Source organism: Octodon degus, unplaced genomic scaffold (assembly GCF_000260255.1).
Source record: "Octodon degus isolate 3935 unplaced genomic scaffold, OctDeg1.0 scaffold00215, whole genome shotgun sequence".
In the NCBI taxonomy this organism is placed as follows: Eukaryota; Metazoa; Chordata; class Mammalia; order Rodentia; family Octodontidae; genus Octodon; species Octodon degus.
Window position 1 is genome coordinate 1719280 of NW_004524791.1, and position 23528 is coordinate 1742807.

The following is a 23528-nucleotide window of genomic DNA, read 5'->3' on the forward strand; positions in this document are numbered from 1 at the left end:
GCCTGCTGGGCAGGGAAAGCCGTCCTGGGGAGCGCTGGGGAAGCCCTCCCCTGCCTGCAGTTCGTGGCAAAACACTGTTTTTGCAGGTGGCGAATGACTACGCTTCAGTCAGGCCAGATTCCAGGGGCTCTGCCAGGGCGCGCGAGTGCCCACGTGGTCCGGAGCCTGGCTCGGCCAACTTCCTACTCAATAACCTATTTCTACAGAGCTTTGGATATTAAAAAAGCATAAAATACAAGATAAATTCAGCATAAACCCAAATGAATGGATTCATTCCCATTTCAATGCCATGAGGGTATTTTATAGCCTGCACTGTGTTATCCTTTACACATCTATTTTTAAATACTGCAAACTTAACAATCATGACAGAAAACATAAAACCCTTTATGAAATTCCATCCACAAAATTACAGCAAAATCTAGGAGGCAAACACACAACTGATGCTGTCGGGCGGCAGTGGAGTAGCCGAGCTGCGCCAGCTCGGGCCTTCTGAGCACAGGGAGCACCCGTCAGGGTCATGGCCCCGCGCAGTGCCCCCTCCCGAAGCCTGGCAGGGACCAATACTGCCGCATGTCCATCAGCTGTGCTACAGGGCAGGGCTTCAGCCCGCTTCAGTAAAAGACGATGTGAGTGCAGCCAGCCCTGTTCTAAGAGCGGCGCGTAGATTCACTCACTTAAGACTCAGGGCTACCTGTAGGACAGCAACTGTCATTGTTACTCTTTATGGACCTGGAGCTGAGGTACAGGGAGGTCCAGTGGCTTCCCAAGACCCAAGCCATAGGTGACAGGGGCAAGCTTTGGCCCCTGCCGGCAGGCCAGACCTGACTCTTGTGACACCTCTGCTGCTTCATGAGTGGCACCAGAGGTGCTTTGCTACCATGATGGCCTCAGTGTCCCCATGGAATATGATTCCCTCCCTTCTGCTGACGCAGACAGAGACTCTGGGAACACGTGTTCTACCACTGGCTCAGGCACAGCTTTGAAGGCGCTGGCTGCTTCGTCTCAGTGTCAGGAAGTGGTCACAGTGTGCACACCATGGGGACAGTCACTGCCCCGCCTGCTGATGGAGCCATCACTGTGGTGCAGTGCACGCCCACATCGTGGTCCCACATTGCAGTACGGACAGCATCCCTGGCAGCAGAGGAGGAGGCGGGAGTGTGGCCGCTGTGGCGACTCGGTCACAGGTGGGATGCCTCGAGGTGAGGCTGCCTGCAGGGGTCAGTGCTGCCCTCTCCAGCCACTCTTCCTGCCCTCATCCTCCGCAGCAGCCCTCAGGTAGCCCGCAGGTAGCCTGCAGGCAGCATGGGGGTGCTGGCTAGGTCTCCCCAGGGGCATTGCTCTGCTGAGGCCAGCAAGTGCCGTTACAACTCCATCACAAGGTGACCACATCCTCTTTGGGGAAATATGGAAATGTTAACATGGAGTGACCCAGGACCAGCTCCAACACACCCCTGGCCTTCACGCCCAGAGTCTTCAGGCGTGGACCGAAGAGAAGACACGAGAAACATCTGCTTACAACTCCGCACTCGAAGCTGCTACTTGACAGAAGAGGGATGTCAATGGGGGGCCGAGGCCCAGCGCCAAGGCGCCTCCACTGCTCTGGTTTCTGCAGTCAAAGGATCCAGGCACCTGGGCCAGTGCTGTCCTCTGGAGCCCCCACTCCTGTTGGGACCCTGGGCTCTAGCATGTGCACTTTGTCACTTCACCCATGCATGTCCTAGGGCTGGGTCCAAAGTGTGCCCCCACTGGGGACCCTAGGAACAAGCACTGCACGAGTCAGCTGTCTCCTGAGCTCCTCGGCCCAGTGCCAACGTTTCTGCAGGGTTTCAAGCCCCCAGTGATAGCTAGTGTGTCTCACCTGCCCACCTCCTCTTGCCAGCTCTCCCAGTCCAGTGGCCTCGTGTCCGAGGCGGGGAGAGGACCATCCACCTGACAACACTGGTTCTGACGCTGCCCTGGGACAGATGCAAGCCAGTGACAAGGGGCTGGAAAAGAAAGAGACAGATGTCACAGCACATCCTCCCTACAGGCCTGAGGCTCCAGCCACCTGTGGGTGATACACAAACTAAAACCAGCGAAGTTATTATTTTACTTTATAACAAGTTAAATTCAATGCCTTAACATCAGTTTTCCATTCTGTAATAAATTAAAGCCAAAACATACTACTAAAAAGCAAGATTGTCATCACCCTCAGCACTAGGATGAGGCGCCCGAGATCGGGTTCAGGTAGTGTCCTTGGGGAAGGGCCAAGGGCAAGAAGGTGCCAGGGCCCAGCTGCCGTTCCCACCTGCTCACTGGCCACAGCGCGTCGTCGGGCTTCTTGGGTTCGCTCTCCCTGGGTATCAGTGGGGGAAGAATGCTGTGCAGATGACTCTGCTCTTCAGATGAATGGGGTTGCTGCCGGGGGCTAAGTTTTCCTGCACAGACTGTCAGAGGGGGGCTAGGGTGGAACCCAGAGATGGTGAAAAGGCCTCCTCCCAGATCTGAGCCTCCAGAAGCGGAGATTCTGAGGCCACGGCTCAGTGGGCTCTGAGGTCAACCAGCGATGTCTGCTGGGGCTGAGGTTGGAGGCGTAAACGCCCCAAGAGTAGCCCGTGCCCAGCCTCCCAGACACTGTGAGGCTGTTTTCTTTATAATCTGCAGAAGATGAGACCTTGGTAACGCGTTCCAGGGTCAACCATTCCCACAGGAAATGTCCTGCGAGCAGGTTGCATTCTTGTATGCATTCCAGGTGAAGTCTGAGGGAGGTCCAAATTCCACCCCCCACCCCCAACCTCCGCCCCAGATCCGGGGCCCAAATGGACAGGCACTGGCCATTGCCTCAGGTCTCCAACTCCCCAGGCGGGACACAAAGGTGACCAGTCTCCAAAGAGCTCCTCACAGCCACGCAGAAAGGCAGCTCCCACAGCGTGCAGGCTGCCCGCACTGCGGCTGTGGCAGTGACACCGCACATTTGGACTTTGTGATGAGCTCCCAGCGAGAGGGCTTCGCCCCAGCGAGGGAGGCGTGCCAGGCCCTAGCCCGCTGCCCTAGGCCCCGCGCCCAGGACCTGCAGCCCCTGGCGGCCTCCTGCTAGTGGAGCTGGCACGGCCTGGAAGGCCCACATCTGCTGCTCCGGCCACAGCGATTTATGCTCCCCACCGCCGAGGCCTGCGGTGCCAGCCCCACATCGAGAGAGGATTGTGGCGGTCTGTCTGTGTTTGTTGAAACTGGGCCGGGAGAAAGAGCCTCGCCAGCAAGCCTCCCTGGAATGTGCTCAGCGCCGCGCCGACGGCTCTGTCAGCAAGCTCAGGAAACGGCTGCGGGGCTGGGCCAGCGCCGGCTCCAGGAGCACATCTCTGAGAGGGAGCGGAGGGACACAATTCCAGGACAGAGGTCCCTTCTGAGTGGATGCCTTCCGTCCTCCCTTGGTTTGCACAGTGAGGCTCTAATTATTTTGACCAAGAAAAAAATCAAGTAGGAAATGTGGATTTTCTTACGGGATGCCCAGAGTCCTTTCCAGAAGGAATGCTGAGCTCTGCTACGTTTGGGGGCCTTCCAGAATATCCCCTTTTTCTTTCAAGGCCTGAACTCCATCTTAAAACAACAATCAGAGCACAGGAGTGATGAAGGAGGAGGAGACACCCCTGAGCGCTTCCAGCGCAGGGAGCCCTTTAGCAACACTGAGCATCTGGGCCAGTCCAGGCTACGCCATGCAGGTGTTACCCCCATGGGTGTTGGAGCACAAGGACATCAAGAGGAGGACTTGGGTGGCACTGTGCCGGTCGGCTTCCTACCATGGTGCTGGGTCTGCTGCATGGAACCAGGCAGACCTGGTGGAGAGAACAGCCACGCGGTGTGTGGCCACGGAGGGCGACATGGCGGAGGAGGGCCAGGGCCTGGCCACCAGGGCCCAGCTGCCGCAGGAGACACAGAGACCGGGCAGAGGCCACTGTGCTGCCCCCCACGCTGGGTAGTGGCGTGGTACCACACATCACAGGCCCAGAGCGCTCCAGAGTTTGTGCAAGCCACCCTCAGTAGAGTATCGGGTCAGCCAGGCTGGTCTGGGAAGCCCCACAGTGCCCTAAGGCACGGAGCACCCGCACACTCAGCCTGCCTTCCCCGACCCTCGCCTCTCCCTACCCACATCATCTGTCTTCCCCTCTCTACCGCGAGCACTCCAGGGGCAAAGCAGGGCGTCCCTGCAGCCTCAGAGCTGGTGACCCACGCTGTCATGTGGCACACTTTCTTCTCTGCACCTCGACCAGGACAGGCGAGGTCAGCTAACATTTTGGAGCTTTTTCCTGGCAGCACTAATGGAACTGCAAAAAAAAAACCTTGCTTTTTTCCTTCTGAAAAAAACCTCTCTCATCTTGGTGACTTGCTTATGAAATCTCCTCAACTATGTCAGCTCATCATTCAAAACAAAGTGGAGCTAGGGGATGCAACTCAGTGGTGCAGCACCCGCCTGGCAGGCACAAGGCCCTGAGTTCAATCCCCAGTACAAAAACATAAAAGGAAAGGCCGAGTCAAGCTGAGTGCATCCCTCCAGCAGTGTTCTTAGCCCCGCCACGTGGCTGCGCACCTCAGGATGATGGGCCTGGGCAGGGCGAGGGGAGCCCAGGCCGCTCTCCCCTTCGAGGCTGCACTCGGCCTCCTCCTGGGGATCTCTCAGGCTCCTCTGCCCTAACCCTGAGTTCCTGCCCCTAACATAATCTCCATGTCCTAGTCTGTCTCCTCAGCTCCTGTGTCCCAGAGACGCACAGGTGCAATTCTCTTATGAATGACCCCAGCCCCTACCCTGAGCTCGCTGGAGCGCCGCCTGGGCATTTCATATCTGGCACGGGGGCGCCGAGTCTTGTACACAAGAAAACAATGCCAAACGGCCATCTAGACCGCATCAGGACTGAACTTGGGACCCTCGCTGACCACCAAAACCACAAGGGGAATGAGAAAAACGGCGTTGTCCCAAAAGCAGAAGAGGAAAAGATGGTATGGCAGTGGCACGAGCACCAGACCAGCCCCGTGGGGACAGGTTCTGTCAGGCGACCCGTGGCGTCAGAACTGACACAAGCATTCTAGTGTGTGTTTGAGCGACATGGTGCAAAGTGGGAGTGTTGTCCTCGGGGTCCCCCGCTGTAGTACTGCCCTCCAGGGCCGCGAGCACACACAAGCAAAGCTTGGGACTCGGAGCAGCGAGAACTGGGAACATGAATGAACTGGGAGGAGGACGGGTCTGGGAACGCTGCCCCTGCTGCGTCCCTTCTTGTTTCACACAGTCCACGGAGAGGAAGGGGTCATTCAGAAGATCAGGAGAAACAGCCTCAGTACTGGAGGCTCGGCAAGGACACGGCCCGGGCAGCGAGGCTGGGAGGGGCCCTGGGGAGGCCCCTTGTGGCCCGGTGGCTCTCCTGGCACTGCCTCTGCCACCTACTGCCACAGCGTGCCGTCATACTCGTGCAGAGGCGCCCGCTGGAGCAAGCCCGGCAGTGGCGAAGGATGCAGACCAACCTAGAAGCTCCCCCAGAGGGAACCGTGAGACGAATCCCAGCACACGCAGACAAAGGAACACTGTGAAGTTACGAAGAAACGGAGCTCTGACATAAAACATGGGCCACGACACATGCTGAGCGAGACAAGGAGGTCGGAGAGTATAATCCCATTTGTGTAAAAAAGCATAAATACATGGGACTGTTTACTTAGACACAGGAAAGCCTGGAAGGATTTACATCAAACTTCGCCAGCGGTTACCTGGGTGGGGGAGTGAAGAGGGAGAAGCCTTGATGTTTTACTTCTCAACTGCTCGAGCTGTCTCCGAGCGCGGCATCGCTCCAGGCGAGCCAGCGCGCCCCCCCTCGCTTTCTGTTATGGAAAAAGTCAGACGTATGCCACAACAGAGAGAGCAGGGACCCCAGTGTCCCCGGCCCCGGCCTCCAGACATGCTCGACTCCTGTCCGAGCTGGTTTGGCCCCACCCCACCTCCCAGCTGACAGCAGCACTGTGACGGCTAAAGACAGCAGTAATTCCTTGTGCTCCCTAGGGGAGAAGGGGAACTTAAGGGTGGAAGCCAGGGCCGCGCTGCCACCCACTCCATCACCCGCTGTGAGCTTGTGACCCTCCTGCCTCAGCCTCCGAAGCCATGTGAGTAAAGGCATATGCCTCTGCGTCCAGCTGCACAGATGTCCTAAGAGCTGCAAATATCAAATCAGCGTTCTAACTTCTAATCTCTCATAATACTACAAATGATTTTTGGAGCAATTAGCCTGAACCCTTATTTGGATTCGGAGTCATGTTCCAGCAGATGGATTATTGTTTAGGCTTTTTCCGATATGGATTATTCCCTCTTGCTCTGTCTTCCCCCTCGCACACAGAGAAACGCATGTAAACACACACGTGTAAATATGCATGCATGTGCACAGCCCTCTGTGTGTGAGTGTAGGTACGTTTGGACAGAGAGACCTGGCCTGGCTCTCGCTGGCCGTGCCCTTTGGCTGTCCTCTGCGTGCCCTGTGCTCTGTGTGTGGCTACAGCGGGGAAGGCTTGGGTGCCCCGCCCAGGCTCGGGGCAAGGCTGCCTCACCAGCCGTGGTGGCTCTTCCCCCAATCTCCCCTCTCCACAGCTCCGGCTCATTCCTGAGCGGCGCTGAGGCCCACACCTAGGCGCCACACAGCACCAGCCCACAGCTCTCCCTGAGCAGCACGGGCAGCAGGGCCGCGGCCACTGCATCCAGGAAGGCCTGCTTGGCCACCTATCTACATCCGGGCCCTGGAAGCACCGGAGGTGGCACACACCCCCACTACCAGGGTACCTCGTAGCAGGGGACAGCACCTGCGCACCAGAGGTGCTGCGCACCTGCTCATTGTACTTCCCTTGAGAAAGTGCTTGGGAAACTGAACCACTTGGGGAGCACAGAAAAGCAGGCGTCATGTGCGAGGCGCGTCATCCAGCACGCCGGGAGACACGCACGGACCCAGGCGGTCTGGAAAGCCATCTGGCCTCCAACCAGAGCCTCCACACATTCTGTTTCTGTGACCCTAGGACACACTAGCTCCCACTCTGTGCCTCAGTTTCCCCACCGTTAAGTGGCAATGGCAAGGGCCTCACCTCCTGGAGATGAGGTAGCTGGTATAAGCTGACTAAAGCCATCGAGGCACACTGAACGCCAGCTTTCACTGTTACGACTTGGAAGGGAGCAGAAATGAACTTTGCTGGCAGGGGTGGGGCAGCAGGCAGTGGGCACCACACGGAGACAGAAGTGCTTTATTCTGAAGTTGTCCAATGGCGGAGATGCTGCCGCCTAGCCTTGGGGCCCTAGGCAAGTTACTCAACAGAGGTAACTCTCCCTGCCTCTGCTTTCCCATCTGTAAAATGGAGGTGGAGGTAGCCCAAGGCTCAGAGGGGCACTGCAAAGACTGAACCCAAAGCATAGGAGTCTCAGAGCTGACGCTGATTCATGCCTCTGCCCTCTCTGCCTATTGCAGCAACGTTACCAGGGCTGCAGGTGAACCGGTCCATTGCCGCCCTGTGCAAGATCCCCAGCACAGTGCCAGGGATGCAGAATCATACATGGTCCACTGTCCCTTACCTGAAATCTATGGGGCCAGATGTGTGTCAGAGTGCAGTGTTTGGGGGCCTTAGAAAGGCAGTGAGGTCCAACCCAACTCCTGCGGGGCCTGGGGGAACGCCTCCAACCCCTCACGATAGACCCTCTTCAGGAAACATGGGAGCAGTCCCCGCTCCAAGGTATAGAAGGTGACACATCCTTAGCAACAAACCTCGGGCCAATGCTCCAGCCATCCAGGCTTTCGAGATTTGGGTGCTGTGGGCCAAGGTATGGAGGGGTGGACACACCAGAAAGCCGCAGAGAGGCCAAACGAGCAACAGCGTGACTCTGAGTCACACCCGGGCCCCTGCACAGAAGAACCTCCGGCGCTGCACTAGGGCTGGGCACAGATGGGGTCCATGAAGGCAGAAGCGAACCCGTGACTACTTCAACTGCTTCTGGACTATTAGCTCCCAAAGCCCCTGGTCAGGGCAGCAGCAGCAGTGAGGGTGTGCCACGGGGCCCTACCTTGTCACCCAGCACCCCACCCCTCCGCCAATACGTCCCCCTCCCAGAAGCCATCTCTTCCTCCTCCCTCTTGCCCATATTTCTTCTTGACTCCACCTTCACAGTCACAGCGAGTTGGCTCCGTAAAGAACACATGACTGAGTCAGAATCGTCTGAGATTTTTCTCGGTTGCTGGGCAAGAGCTTGGCTCACCTTGCCCAGCCATCGCAAACCTCTAGGGAGGTGGCTCGAGATGCCTCCAGCACTGTCACTTGGCACCCAGGTGGCCAGAAGAAGCTGAGGAGGAGGAGGAGAGAGCAAAGCTGTCCTGCAGAAGGAGACATTTTTCTGGGTGAACTATGCCCCAGACACTGTCCTATGCTGGCCTCCCTGCAGTCTGGGTTTGAGTGGCGCTAGGGAGGGAACAGCCAGGCGCAGCCGTCCTGCCCTGAATGGGCACTGTGTTGAGCGCAGGCCCTGCCACACGCCCGGCCCGGCCGACACCTGTCGGGAACACTGCCCGCATTGCATGCCTGCCTCGCCCTGACGCTGGGTAACACCTTGTAAAGAAAGCCGCTGCTGCCAAAGATTAAAGGGCGCCAGTAAGGAAGTTGTGTTATTTCTTCTGAGACCCAGGACAAGCTGAAAATGCGCAAGGAAACATGGGCGAGTTATTTACTCCCAGTTACCAGGGAAGAGCACGGCCTCCCCAAGGCACCTAGCTGGTCACGGCAGTGGTTTATAAGGTGCAACCCTGCGGGTGCGCCAGTCAGCCTAGAGGGACACCAGGGGAAGTCACGCAGGTCAGGGTGGAAACTTTGCACCAATAAAAGTTCAGGAGCAGCCTGGCGGCCCCAAGGAGGCCTGCTCAGAAAACAGCTCCCCCAAGGCCCCGCGCATAGCACAGCTCGGCCTTATGGAGCCTGCAGACCCCGAGCCGAGGCTGGGGCCACAGTGTGGGAGGAAGCAGCCCGCCCACTGCACAGGCATGAGAGGAGGAGTGCCAGGAAAGGTGCCACTGACCTCCTCCCCGCCACCCCGCAGCGCCAGCGTGGGGCAGTGCAGACCTAGGCAGAGCTTGGTGGGGTTTAGGACAGGACTGGCAAGCATGGAAGAGCCAGGCTGGTCTCAGCGGACGCCGTGGCCAGAGTAGGCATGGAGGCCTTAGGGGCCCCATCTCCTACCTCTCCTCTTTGCACACTCCACAGGGGGTGCAGCTCGGCAGCCCTCTCACATCCTTCCTTGCTGGGCCTCCCCGCCGGTCCGGCTCCAGGTCTGCTTTCTCTGGCTCTCTGCACACCTGCGACAGACAAAAGCCCCCAGCTCCCAGGCGCTGGCCTACTGCTAGGGAGCAGTGTTCCCGAGTCCCAGAGTCCTCATGGCTGAGTCTGTCCTCCCCAGCCTCACAGTGGCCCGGGGACCTCCTGGACAGTCACCACCTGTTCCTTTCCCTTCTAGGAGCAGCTGAACCTCGCTCCTCAGATATCCTCAAGGGCCAGGCACAGGCCAGGTGGTGTTCCAGGTGGGATGCCAGGGTATACAAGAGGCGTCTGTCCCTCAAAGGACAGGGCCCTGGGACAGGCGGTTGGCAGTGATGTGAGGCTCATAGGAAGAGCTTCGTCCTCAGGGCCACATGCTTGTGTGGCTGGGGGCTTTCAGCAGCGGAGGCGTGTCACTTCCTGTGTCCCCCAAAGGTCCCTTCCACTTGCAACCAGGTGCCTCCTGACTTGAGTCCCTCCCCGCCCGGGCTTTCCCTCCTGGCACTGAGCAGAGCATAGACCTTGTATTTAGCCCCATCCACTATGGACACTAATACCCGCCCCCCCATACCATGGGAAACAAGTGGAAAACAAGGTTCAGGTCCCAGCCCCACCCCAGCCTGCGCCTGTCCAGGGGAAGCTGCAAGAGGTACCTGCGCCCCACTCACTCCCAGTCGGGCCAGAACTTCTGACCCACTTCTGCCCTCTTCAGAGGAAGCCTCAAGGAGCTCAGTAGCCGTGGTGGCCTCACAGCATGGCCAGAGCATGTAGCAGGGGTTGGCTTGGCTCACGCCTGTGCAGTAGGGGTCACTATCTTGCCCACTCCATGGATGAGGAAGTAGAGGCACCAAGAGGAGAAGCCCTCACCCCCATCCCATTGCAGCGGGTCATGCGGCCCATGTGGAACCCCCACTGGGTCTCCTGAGCCCACACTTGCAAGCATTACCCACCACGACCTCCACCAGACACCCCATAAACAAGGCCCAGAGCTGTGAGGCTGCAACCCAATCAAAGCATACTATGGCCTCCCCTGCTGTCCTGGCCTCCCCGGGGCTCCTGGGGAGCTCGGGCATGAAGGCAGGCCCTCCCTGCACCCTGCAGCACTCTCCTGCTTCCCAGCCCTGTTCTGATGTTGTGTTGCCTCAGGCTCTGTGCTTTCCTGTGACCCAGAATTTCCATCAGGTAGGGGTTTCCATTCACTGCTGAATTCCCAGCAACTTCCAGGCATAGTGGAGCACCTGTAACCCAACACTTGTGAGGCTGAGACAGTAGAATGTCTATGTGAGGTCAGCCTGGGCTACATGGTGAGTTCAAAGCCAGATGGAATTACATACTGTAGCAGGGACCTGTCTCAAAAGAAAAAAGAAAGAGTGGGGAGGGGTCTAGACCAACCCACGCTTGTGACCCAGCCTGCATGTTCAATCCCTGGCACCACATGCTGCACCGGCCTTGCCCCTGGGCATACTAAGCCAGCCACTGAGACCAGGCATGGGCACTCACCTGTAATCCCAGTGCTGGGGAAACTGAGACAGGAGGATCACTATGAGTCCAAGCTGCATAGGGAAAGCTTGTACCAAATACAAAAAAAAAAAAAAAAAAAAAAAAAGATCTGAGGAGCCAGGTTCAGCTGCTCCTAGAAGGGAAAGGAACAGGTGGTGATTGTCCAGGAGGTCCCCGGGCCACTGTGAGGCTGGGGAGGACAGACTCAGCCATGAGGACTCTGGGACTCGGGAACACTGCTCCCTAGTGGCAGGCCAGCGCCTGGGAGCTGGGGGCTTTTGCCTGTCGCAGGTGCCCAGAGAGCCAGAGAAAGCAGACCTGGAGCCGGACCAGTGGAGGCCTGGCAAGGAAGGATGTGAGAGGGCGGCCAAGCTGAGTCCCAGAGCACTCTGAGAAACATTTCTACACATCATTTTTTTAAAAAATGAAAGATATCCAAAACTCAGAGACATGCGAGAAGAACACAGTGTGCAGAGGGCACCATCCATTCAGAGACTGCCGGCTTCTCACCCGCGTTTATTTAGATTTTTTACCCCTTCTTGGGTAGGCTGGACTTGAAGCTGATCAAAACAAGGTACCACTTGATGGCCTGGGCCCTGAACTGAGCTGGCGAGGTGGCACCCCAGAGTCGGCGCTGGCTCCCTGCGTGCCACCACCTGGACAGGCGCCACGCTTCGCAGTCTTCCTCACACATCCTGAGGAGTGCACCTCGGCGGCGCATTGAAGCCCCGGCTCCCCAAACACGCCCCTCCTCTCACACCTCCCTCACCAACGAGGCTTGTCTCCAGCATGTTTGTACTGCATGCTGAGCTCATGGCTTCAACCTTCTGAACAGTGCACCTTCAGGAATGTCACCAAAGATGGTGTCGCCAAAGATGGCATCATCAGAGGTGGCTTCCTAAGGAAGGCAAGTGACTCTCACAAGGAAAAATGCAAGTTACTTCTGTCCCGTGCAGATTAACTTGTCCCACAGAAAATACTGTTCCAAAATTACATCTTTAACCCCAGAAATACAAAGTAGCTATGCCCCATTCAAAAATTCACCTGTTTCCTGATCGCCTCCATATATTCTGATTCTCCCCTGAACCAGCATTCATGTCTGTCTCAGTTACCTTTTCCTCATTGCTGGGACAAAATACCCGACACCTAAAACTAACGAAGGAAGGGTTTATTTAGCTCACAGTTAGTAGAGGTTTCGGTCCATACTCGGCTGGCTCCAAGGCAGAGCGGCACACGGCAGAGGGCAGCCATTCATGGCAGCAGAAGACAGCAAAGAACAAAGGGAGGGGCAGCACCTGCCTCTCTCCCTGCCTTATGCTCTACTCAGGCTGCCTGCCCAGGGTGGGTGGAGCACTCACACCCATAATTCCCGCATCGGATCATGAATTACACAAACTAGAAGCTGCCCCATGATTGCATGAGGCTTTAAGGGACACCTAGACACCAACCATCACAATGTCTTAACCGCTACGTAATGGCCCAAAGAGAATATCTCTTATATACATTGTATATGTTTGCAGGATAGTCACAAGTTTACCTTTTAAAGATTACACTTTCTCATAGCTGGGACAAAATACCTGACATGCACACCTTAAAGGAACAGGGCGGGGTTGTCTGGCTTACAGCGTCAGAGGGTTCAGTCCATGGCCCACTGGCTCCAAGGCAAGAACAGCATGGTAGAAGCCTGGTGAAGTGAAGATGTTCAACCCATGGCAACCAGGAAGCAGAAAAAGAAAAGAAGTGGGGACGAGAGTGTGCTTGTCAGGTCCCCACTCCAGCCCCGTTCCTCCAGCCAACCCTATCCCCTTCAGCCGCCCAGAACCCGTGGAAGAATCCGGTCACCGCATACATAAGTAGGAGGTGATTATAGCACCCCTTAATCCAATCGCCCTTCAAAAGACACACCTCTGAGCGTGTGAGACTTCTGAGGCACAAATTTAGATGTAAACCATAGCACACATTTGAACATGGCCACACCAGGATGGAAGGAACAAGAGGCTGGCTCTATTCCACAGGTGTCTGATCCTAAGAAAGGAATCAGAGATGACCAGAACTTGGGCCTGACTGCTTTACGACTGAGTGAGTGGGGAAGCCAGAACCAAAAAGAAAGAAAGAAAGCTGAGACTTGGAATGCCTCCTGGAGTCCTCAGCAGGGAGTGGCAGGGAGGGGTGTCCGGAGGAGGCAGGAAGGGGCGGGGCGGGCACAGAGGAAATCTGACAATCCGATGCACAAATAGCCGGTGGACATGTTTCTGTAACCAGAAGATGCCAAGCAGGGCAGAAAGAAAGGAGAGGGGATGAGCAGAGGGGGCTGGGTGTAGGGAAACTTGTTATTCCTGAATCTGAACAATGAGGCGTTTTCTTAAAAGATAATCAGATAAGGGAGCAAGAGGGGGACTTGTTCTGAGCTGCACCCGCGGCCCAGGAGATCGTGCGATATCTACATCAACTGAACAGCCAAGGCAATGACAGCCAGCCCTCGTGGTTGGCACCCACTAAGATGCTCTTCCCACCCAGGGGCGTGTGGGAGGCTGCACTGCAGATGCTGATCCAAGAGCCAACGGGTGAGTTTCATGGGTAGAGCTCCACCTGAAGGTCACTTCCATGCCACGGTGACCTTCACAAGGAACAGAAGCATTCCATGGCTTTCTCTGGGATGGCTTTGGACATTGGCATCGCGCTCCTGGGAGAGCACTCCAAGGACATGCAGGACAGGAAGGGGCGGCCCGAGCCAGGCGGCTCTTCCAGCTCCCCTGCACCCCGCATGCAGAGCGGGCCGACCCCCATGCTTTTGGCCCCCACAGCGGACAGACCGAGGCCTCAGACTTCACCCTGATTTTCTCCTGAGCAACGCTTCTCCAGTCCTTAAAACGCTCACAGAGCCAGAAGTCACATTGCACATGGTTAAACACGGAGCTTGACGTCTGAGATCAGCCTCTCTCGGCTTGCACCCGCTGACCTGGGCTTGGACTTCTCTCCGAAACGCAGGCCCCATCTATAACAGGGGTTTGTGTGTCCCACACTGGGGTCAGGGCGTGGGGCGGTGCCCCGAGAGCGCCCTGCACAGAGCTCCTGGTGGTGCTGCTCAGACACTCCCGTGACCAGACCAGTGCCGGTGACTCACGGTGAGCCTCCACCTCACTGACACCAAGCTGGAACTTTCCGAGGTCCTGCATGAGACTCTGTCAGCTTCCCGATGAGTCTGATTTTTCAGCAGTCCTCCCGGCACGACGCGCTTGTCAGGCAGGACTTACCAGGTGAAGCACGAAGGTGGATAGTATGGCTGCCTCCAGGTAGTGGGAGACCACAACGCTGATAAGCATTTCTTTCCATTGTCTTGAATGTTACACTCTGTAGTTTTAAGTGAAACAAGACCTGGAGGGGGCGGGCATAAAGACAGCATGGTAGTCAAACCATAACTTGTGGCCCTGACCAAGAGCCACCCACGCTTCATTTCGCCCTGGACACATCTGCACGCTGGGTGCTCTCGTTGCCCCCATTGGACAGAGAGATCAAGGCCCAGAAAGGCAAGCCAGCCTGCCGGGAGGAGGAGGTGAGCCGAAAGCGAGCCCAGCTGTCCAGCTTCAGGCTGGAGAGTCCCTCAGGTTGTTCGATCAAGCTGGGCATGGTGGTGCATGCCCGTCACTCCAGCACTCTGAGAGGCTGAGGCGGGAGGATCACCAGTTCAGGCCCAGCCTGGACAATTCAGGGACTTAGTGATCAGCTTTTAAAAAGGCTGGAGACACAGCTCAGTGCATAGCCCTGGGTACAATCTCAGGTAAAGCAAAAAAAAAAAAAAAAGTGCAAGTCAGTGAGCAGAGGCCAGCCAGGGAAGCCTTGTGCGAATGTAGTCCTCTGGGCTTTGAGTGACCTGACTGATCTCAGCCGAGCTGAGCTGGGGACTCCAAAGATGCCCCACCTCCTGCACCTCACACTTCCATCAAGAACTGATCTGTGCCGGTGGCCAGGAACTGTCTACCATAGCACAGGAGAGCGCCCAGCTTCTTTTATTAAGAAAAATTCAGCCAGGGGCAGTGGCTTGCACCTGAAATCCTGGTACTCAGGGGGCTGAGGCAGGAGGACCTCAAGTTCAAGTCCAGCATGGGCTACAGAGCAAGACTCTGTTTCAGGAGAAAGACAGACAGACAGAGGAAGGGGAGGAAGAAAGAGAAAAGCCAATGCCATATGAGGACAGCAGTGCCCCTTGAGCTGGCGGGTATCCACGTGGACAGAGAGAAGGTCAGATTCTAGCTGGAACATCGAGGGACAGGCCTGAAGCCACCAAGCGCAGGACCACTCTGCTCACGGGGTCCTCGCAGCTGGCGGCCCAGCCCACTGCCCTCACAGTAAGCGTCCGAGGGTGCTGCCCAGCCAGGGACCCGGGAGAGCGAGCGGCATCTGGGATCAGAACACAAACACGGCCCCAAAAGGCTGTGCTTGGGCACAAAAATGACATTCTGTACGGAGCGTCTGGGCTCCGGGCTCGGCCTGCCCAGCCAACAGAGAGACCTTTCACCAGGCCTCTGGAGACGCGAGCAGGCAAAGCAGCACAGAGCCTTTCACAGGAGAGCGCCCGGCCGTCAGCAAAGCTGGGCTTTTTAAAATATATATAAATTTAATCAATTTTTGTGGTTTCAATAAAAGCAAAGGATTTTGTGCTTTTCCCTCAAATTTTTCACCATTTTCTATAAAAACAAAAGCCAGCTTTTGAAACCATTTTCTCCCCAATGAAAGTGGCAGTGTTTTTTCCCAGGGCCCAAGTCCTCGGAAAACTATCTTTGCAGCGCTCCAAGCTGTGACCGTTCCGCTGGGCCCAGAGGCAGTGCCATGCTGTCCTTGCCACTGGTCCCCCTGCTGCCCGTTGTACAGCTCGGGCCACCACCACACGCCTTGGGTGGAGAACTCCACGCAAGAAAAACTCTTTCTTCTCTCCATAGGTTATGTAAAGGGGGCCAAGTTGCTTCGCAGGGAGTCAGGCCACAAAGCCTCATAGTGGTGCAGGCCACGCAGGCTTTGCGGTTGGCAAGCCACATGCACCCACCCAAGGTGGCCACCAGGACCAAGACCTGTGAGGGGCCTGGCTCCAGCCCTTGCTGTACAGCTGAAGACCCCGAGGCCAGCAGAGGCCGAGGCCTTCCCCAGACCAGAGGTGTAGTTCAAACCCAGCCATCACTCCACCGTCTTCTGTGGCATTCATCCTCTCTCATTAAAACTTGTTTCTAACCAGCTCCTAATTCCTGGAACAAAATTATCTATGCATTCCCAGGAAACTTTACTCCTGCTCAACTGCTTAGAAGTAGAATTATACAACTTTTAGCCTCCGTGAAAGACTCCTTGTTAGGTCTAGTGATGCACGCCGGTAATCACAGCACTCAGAAGGCTGAGGCAGGAGGACTGCTATGAGTTCGAAGCCAGCCTGGACTACAAAGTGGTCTCAAGAACCACCTCAGCTGCACAGTGTGACACCATGTCTCAGAAAAAAACCCTCCAGACACTCATCAAATATTCCTTTACAGGCTGGAATCAAGAATGTTTCTGGGACCAGGGCCAGCAAGATAGCCCAGTGGACCAAGGGTCTGCTTAAGCAATCACAGGGGCTCGAGTTCGATCCCCAGCACCACAGGCCGCACTGGCCCCAGCCCGGGCGCGCCAAGCTGTGCCGCTGAGTCCAGGCGAGGGGGCACACACCTGTAATCCTAGTGCTGGGAGGCCGCAAACAGGAGGATCACCAGAGTCCAAGCTGCGTAGTGAGACCCTTCGCATAATACAAAGAACGTTCCGAGGACTTCTGAGAGCTCACTGCTGGGGGAGCAGCCAGGCCAGAGCCTTCTCTTGGACCTCTGCTTCCATGCTTAACGTCGAGAACAATGTCCTCGTCCTGCTCCTTGCTCCGAGCAGGAGGCTTATAGCTGGATCGTGTCTCCATTGCCTGAACTTTCACCAACCTAGAATTCTGGATGCAGTTTCCATCTTTGCCCCTTTCCTGCCTCTACTCTTGCCTGTTACTCTGGATTAAGACTTTTCATGCTTTGTATTTTAAGCAAAACACTTTCTTTTTTTCTGAAAATGAATGAAGAATAAACAGTAAAATAAATATTCTCTCAGATCTCAAACCAAAACAAATGACAAATTACTCCATTCCAGATAGCCAATTGCAAGGGAAATTCAAAGCAAACATAAAAATAACTTTGAAAAAATAAGCCAGGGAAAGAAAACCAATAGGTTAATGGCCCATCTTTGAGGAAACCACAAGCTGTCGTTGCCGGTCTCCTCTCTCCCTCTCGCTACGGAGGCCACACAGGAACAACGAAGCCTCTCTAATCCCAGATCTCCAGCCTGGGTGCATCCCTCCTCCCCACAAGCCGGAGCTGGGAGGACCCAGACAGTGCCAGCCAGCCCCCTTCACAGATCAGGCGCCGAGGCCCGGAGACAGAGTGCTCCCTGTGGCACCACACCCTCTTCCTCACAAACGTCATGCCACAAGACAGACTGAAGGTGCTTATTTTTTCTTTTGTTGTGTTGTTGTTGTTGTTTTTGAGGCAAAGTTTTGCTGTGTAGTCCAAGTAGCCCGGCTTATCCTCAGACTTGTGGGGATCCTCCTGCCTCAGCCTCCCAAGTGCTGGGATTCCAGCCTGTGACACTACACTTAGCAGATTTAAGAATTTAAATCACCAACAAACACAAGGCTTTTTTTCCATACAAACCTAAAAGGTAAACTAAAAGAAAACTAGGCTGTTTCTACCTGCAGGAATAAGCTCTGTGTGTGTGTGTGTGTGTGTAGGTAGGTATTCGGTATCTGGGTTAAAACAAGAAAAAAATCTCTAAAACCTTTAAAGTTAAAATCCATTTAGGAAATAATTGCTAAAACAAGCTAAAAAAAAAAAAAAACAAGCTATTGCACCTGTTGGTTCAACGCACATTTGATGATTCCATAAATACTCAGCTGGAGGGCCAGGCAGATAGCTCAGTGGCATAGGTGCCTGCCTGGCAAGCACAAGGTCCTGAGTTCAATCCACGGTAAAAAAAAAAAAAACACCTCACAGCCTGAGCCTGGCTGGTATAGCAGAGGAGACAAACAAAACAGAACTGCCGGGCCAGGCCTTCCCAGGCCGCCCAAGGAAGCTTGTGTGTGGGAGAGACACACGCTGCAGCACAAAGCCTACGCTGCTTGATGCTGAAAGAGGAGCCAGCTCTCGCTCCCGCTTTTCCAGCTCTGTCTCCCCACCCGAGCCGTGACCCGCCCACAGCACCGGCCAGCCGCGGGCACCTGGGGGGCCTGGGCATCGTGAAGCCCCCTGGGCCCGGATGGGTCCCCACAGCCCAGTGGGTGCTGCAACATTAGGGCGCTGTGTGCTCTGGAGGGAGGTTGATTTAAACATGTCGAGGCCGGCTCAGTGGTCAAAGTGAGTGGATTTTTTTAAAGGAAAATTTTATTGGGAATATTTTTCCCCTTAGGTGTGAAATTTGGCAGGAACTGCGTTCTCTGACGGACTGTTGAAGACTTGGTTAATTAGAAACGAGCTCTCAGTCCAAGGTAAACATCTTGAGCCTGCTAAGTCTTCTTAGGATGTTTGTCTGAATGCTTCTGAAAATAGTATAGCTTTCTATAAAGAAATATTAACTGGTGCGCACAGATGCAGCTGACTACGTCCTAACTCAGCCCTTATAAATTGGTATTAGACGAAGGATTAGTCTCCAATTTTATTTGAAAATCCCAGGAGGGAAAGCAGCTCCGACCACCACCTTCTTATCTGTTTCTCCGAAATCCGGCCTTTGGCCGCAGGCAGAGCCTCCTCCCAAGCCAGGGCGGAGGGAGGTTGCTAGCCAGGCCCCCGCGGCCGGCTCATCCTCGGCTGTTTGTCCACACACCTCCAACCGGCGGGTGGAGACAGACAGCCGCCTCCAGCTGCGTCCTGGGGACCCTCACGCCTCCCAGAGCCCGGGGCACCCCAGCTGGGCGCACCCTGAGGGGGCCGCTCGTCCTCAGCACGGCTCCTTCCTTCTTTTCCAAGTCTCCAGGTTAGGAAGCACCGCATGGAGGGTGCGCTGGACAGCCGTGGGCCTGGGAGCAGGCCGCGCACCTCTGCCGCTGCCCTCTGGGGCCCGCGCCAGCACCCCCAGCCGCACCAGGGACCCTCAGGCCCGGGCAGGTGGGGCGGCCCTGAGCGGGCCACCGTGCCTGCAGCCCCCGTCCCTTGCGCCAGATGCCCCTGCGGGAGGCCAAGGAGAAGCGCCGCCCTCAGCCCCACCGGACCAGACCGAGGGCAGGGTGGGTGAGTCAGCGTGCGCGAAGAGGCTGCGGGAGAGGACCTCCGGGAGCTGCGGAGGAGCCGGCCCGCAGGACGTCAGCAGGAGAAATGGAGACACGGCACGGCGCCTTGACTCAGCCTGCAACTCCAGCTGCCAGCCGAGGCTGGAGGCCTGCGCGCAGCCTTCCGAGGCGCGCTCGGGTGCACAGCGCGAGTCCTCTCGGCGACCCCGGCCCGGGGATTCTCAGTCGACCGCATGCAGCAAAGAGCGTGGTGATGGTCCTCCCAGAACTCGCTAAGGCTAACTCTTTATCCGAGACCGTCTGGACGCGCAAGCACCGGCATTCGGGTCACAACTCGACTTTGGTCCTAAGGTCAAGCTAGCAGTCCTGCTGTCGCGCACGATGTTCAGTGTCGGTCTGGTTGTGACTCGAGGGTCTGCTCAGCCCTTCAAGAAGCGAATCCGCAGACGCGGGGAGAAGCGAGAGGCAGCCCCGCGGTGGGCGGCGGAGGCGCCGGTCTCTGCAGAGCCCTTTCCAAATCCCGTAACCCCGCCAAGCTGAAAGCCTCCCCGAGAGCTCGCACACGCTCTGCGGCGACGGGAAGCCGTGCAGCTCCACGGCCACCAGGCGGAGGTCGCGCGACGCGCAGGGGCGCTGCTGGGCGCGGATCTGGGGAGCTCGGGTCAGGCGCCCCGACGCCGCCGCGAGCTCACTGCCGCACGTCCGCGGCGGAAAGTCGGGGATCAGCCCAGCGGCGGGCGCGCGGGCGCACGCACACACACGCACACACGCACACACGCACACGCACATACGCACGCACACATGCACGCACACGCACGCACGCACACGAGGCAGAGAGGACGCGTGCGCGCACCGTGGATGCTATAATGAAGGGGACCCCGTCGCGTCTTCGGTTCTCTCCCACTGGACTTCCACATCTTCCCAAGCCCACGGTGGCAGCCCGTGGCGAGCACGCGGTCCCCGCGCCCGTGGCACACCGCGGCCGCTCTCCTCCGCTTCCCCTCCCCGGCCCTTGGTCCCCTTCCCGTTGGCAAACGCTCCAGCTCCAGGCTTCCTGTCGCCTGCCTTTTATTTTGCGCTTCATTTATACTTTGAGTTTCTCATCTAAGAGAAATCGTGCAGTATTTTAGCTCATGTGTCTGCTTTATTTCACTCAAGGTGATGGTCCCAAGGTGCATCCCTTTCCCTGAAAACGGCGTTTGCTCCGCTGCGTGTCAACGGCACGCTTTCTTTGCCCCCTCGCCCGCTGAGGCCACCTCGGCCACATCCGAATGCAGCGCTGGCGACCTGCGCTGCTGTCAACACGCGAGTGCACGGCCACTGTAACGCGATGTCTCTCACTCCCTCGGGAAGACGCCCGAGGGAACATAGGGTCACGTGGAATTTCCACTTTTAGTTTTTCAAAGAGTCCACACTGAAGCAATCCTGTCATTTGTGACAGCATAGGGGACCCTGGAATGCGTTATGTGACGTCCATGAGCCACCCAAGAAGGGCAAGCAGGGCTGACCACGCTTCCGTGCGGAATATACACAGCGGGGCTCCCGAAGGGGGTGGCCACCAGGGGTGGGGGCGGGCGCTGGTCAAAGACCCACGATTCCAGCTGCCCAGGAAAACAGCTTTGAGAGGCCTGCTGTCCCCGCCGCCACCGCAGCACACCTCCACACAGCGCCACACCACGATGGCAAAGAGCTACATGCTCAGTGCACTATGTGGCCCACGCCACTAAGAGCCCATCTGAAGCATTCTCGCTGTGTGCATGAGGGAATGCAGGCCTCCTCTAGCTTGTCGGAGCCGCTCTACGCAGACATGTTCCCCAAAACACCACTCCACAGACAATTGTACTTGTCCACGTAGGCAAAAATTTCAGGTCTCCTCCCAGTGGCACTGAAGAGCTCCCCTATGGCCACGAAACTGCCCCTCGTCCTGATGGTGGTGGCTGTTAAGAGGAGCTTCCACCAGAGATCACGCGCACTGAAGCGCGCGCGCACACACACACACACACACACACAGGAACACGCACGCACACATGAAATCTGAGTAGGGGCTGGAGTCTGGTGCTGTCCCCATGTCAGTTCCTGGCCTTGCTGCTAAGCCGCACCACTGCTGGGCACCGGGAAGGCCGGAGCCCTTGCACATGGTTTCTGCAGCTCCCTGTGGGTCTGTGATCATGCCCAAAGTAAGGGCAAGAAGCAGAAGCCGCCCCGCCCCGATTTCTCTGTCCTGTAGGTTTCCCTCTCTGAACTGGGTTGTGCTGTTTGTGAGGCATAACACACCTAAAATCACGTTGGCAAGGAGGCGGCTGGAGCGACTGGGCTCAAGCTGTGTTCTGGGAGGCCCCAGGGGAGGCTGGTCAGGAACGATGGGCAGCTGGGGCTTTGGAAGGCTCCCCCAGGAGATCGGACCCTGTGGGAGGGCTGGACGTGCTTGGCCTCACTGCCTGGTCAGCACTGTGCTTAGCACCTCGTGGATGCTGACAGCTTCAGTAAGTGAGGGCTTTAGGACAGCCGCGGTGACTCCCAAGATGGAGAAGCACCACACAGCCCACCAGAAACTGCCCTTCAGGAAGAGCCCTGGGCAATGCTGGTGGGTGCAGGAGGGTGCAGGAGGGCTCAGTCGTGGCAGACACCAGTGGGCATCTGCCTGCTCTGGCCCGGGCCCACCTAGCCACTCCTCTACACTGGAACTTGTCCCAGATGAAACCAGCCTGTTCCCGTCACTGTGAGGCTGTGGCCCTGCCCAGGGCCCAGGAGGGGTGGAGCCAACCTACCATGCTCACTGGTTTCCTCTGCTCCTCTGTCCCAGTGACAAGAAGCTGAGCAACGCAGTAGCTTAGCTCTGGGCTCTCGGCTTCTCCACATCGGCAATGAGAACCTCTGGGGGAGGAGCCGAGCTCAGCTCACACAGACGGGCCTCAGCGTGGGCCCTGCACACCACAGGCACGGGAGCCCGCGGGGTGGCAGCAACCCACGCGACCCAGGCAACTCGAGCCCAAGGCTCGGGCAGCGCAGGCCTCCACCCAGCCGGCACGGCACATGTCGCCGTAGCACATCACGGAGCACACAAGCAGAAAACCCACGTTAGGGCGCAGTTCATGAAGCGGGCGAGTCTAGGACTTTCAGTCACGCGCCTGTTCCCCTCCTAGGCATCTGCCCAAAAGCGTTAGAGGGCCTTTACGGCGACTCACGCACACCCACGTCTACAGCAGCAAAACTCACAATAGTTCAGTCTTGGAAGTGGCCTACACCTCTCGTGAGTGAACAAAGTGTGATGTTCACACACGGTAGAGCCCTGCTCCACCATCTAGAAGGGTACATCTGGGTCACTTACAGAAAAGCAGGTCACCCTGCGACCACACTGTTAAGTGAGACCAGTGAGACACCACGCCGAAATGTCCCACGGCTTCTCTTTTGTGAGAACACAAAGTGTAAATAGATTGAAGAATAAAACAAAAGACAGGAAACAGGGAGAGAAGGGGATGGAGAGCCGGGCAGGGGTAGGGGAGAGGTGAGAAAAGGGAGGGAAATGATGCGTTATGTGCGTACTCCAGCTCCCCACGCTCAACAGAATCATAACGTACTGCAAAGTACTAATAAAAAATGGAAAACAAATAAATAAATAAATGGAGACGTTAAATTAACAATGAGATATTTGCCAAAAATAAATTAAGTGTACACATAGACAAACTCCATTCAGACCGAGCCCTTCATAATCTGTCAGATTTTGAATCCTAGGCCACGTTTCTCTCCCTCCCCCTGAGCACCCTCAGCGACCTGCAAGGGCGAGGCCTCTGTGACACGACAGCTGCCACAAAGAAGCCTTTGGGCCGAGGTCGTGAAGCGAAGGGCCTTCCTGCCCCAGGACCCCAGGCCGGCCGCACAGTAGGTGCAGAGTGTAGGACCCTGGCCACAGAGTGACCGAAACATCACGACTGTGCACTTGGAGGTGGGGAGCGTGAGCCCCGTGGCAAGCAGGGTGGGGTGGGCACAGGGCTGCTCAGAGCTGGCCACAGTGCTTCGGGATCAGCGTTGGCTACCCAGGAGGCCCGAGCAAGGCGGCCAGTGACCGGCACAGGTGCTCCTGTGCCTTCTGTGTGTGCGCTTTACTTGTGGAATGTTTCTCGGGACATGCAGGAGTGCCTTCACCAAGAAGGCAGCTTGTATGAGAGGCCACGCACTGTGTCAGCCATCCTGTGCCATTCTGGAAATGCCAGACGATGATGGGGCTGGGGCATCAGGGCTGGAGGAGTGGGCAAGCCACGGAGGACTGGAGAGGGGGCGCGGTGGGCGTGGCTGTGCACAAGGAGGGGTGCAATCAGAGCACGAGGAGAGAAGCTCACACACTGGGCCAGAGCGTGGGGTGGGGGCTGAGGAAAGAGTGAGGACACGTTATGTACACGGCCAGCTCCCGTGGAGTGTGGTGGTTACGCGCTGCAAATTGTCCTAACAAAAATAAATTTTAAATGGTCTA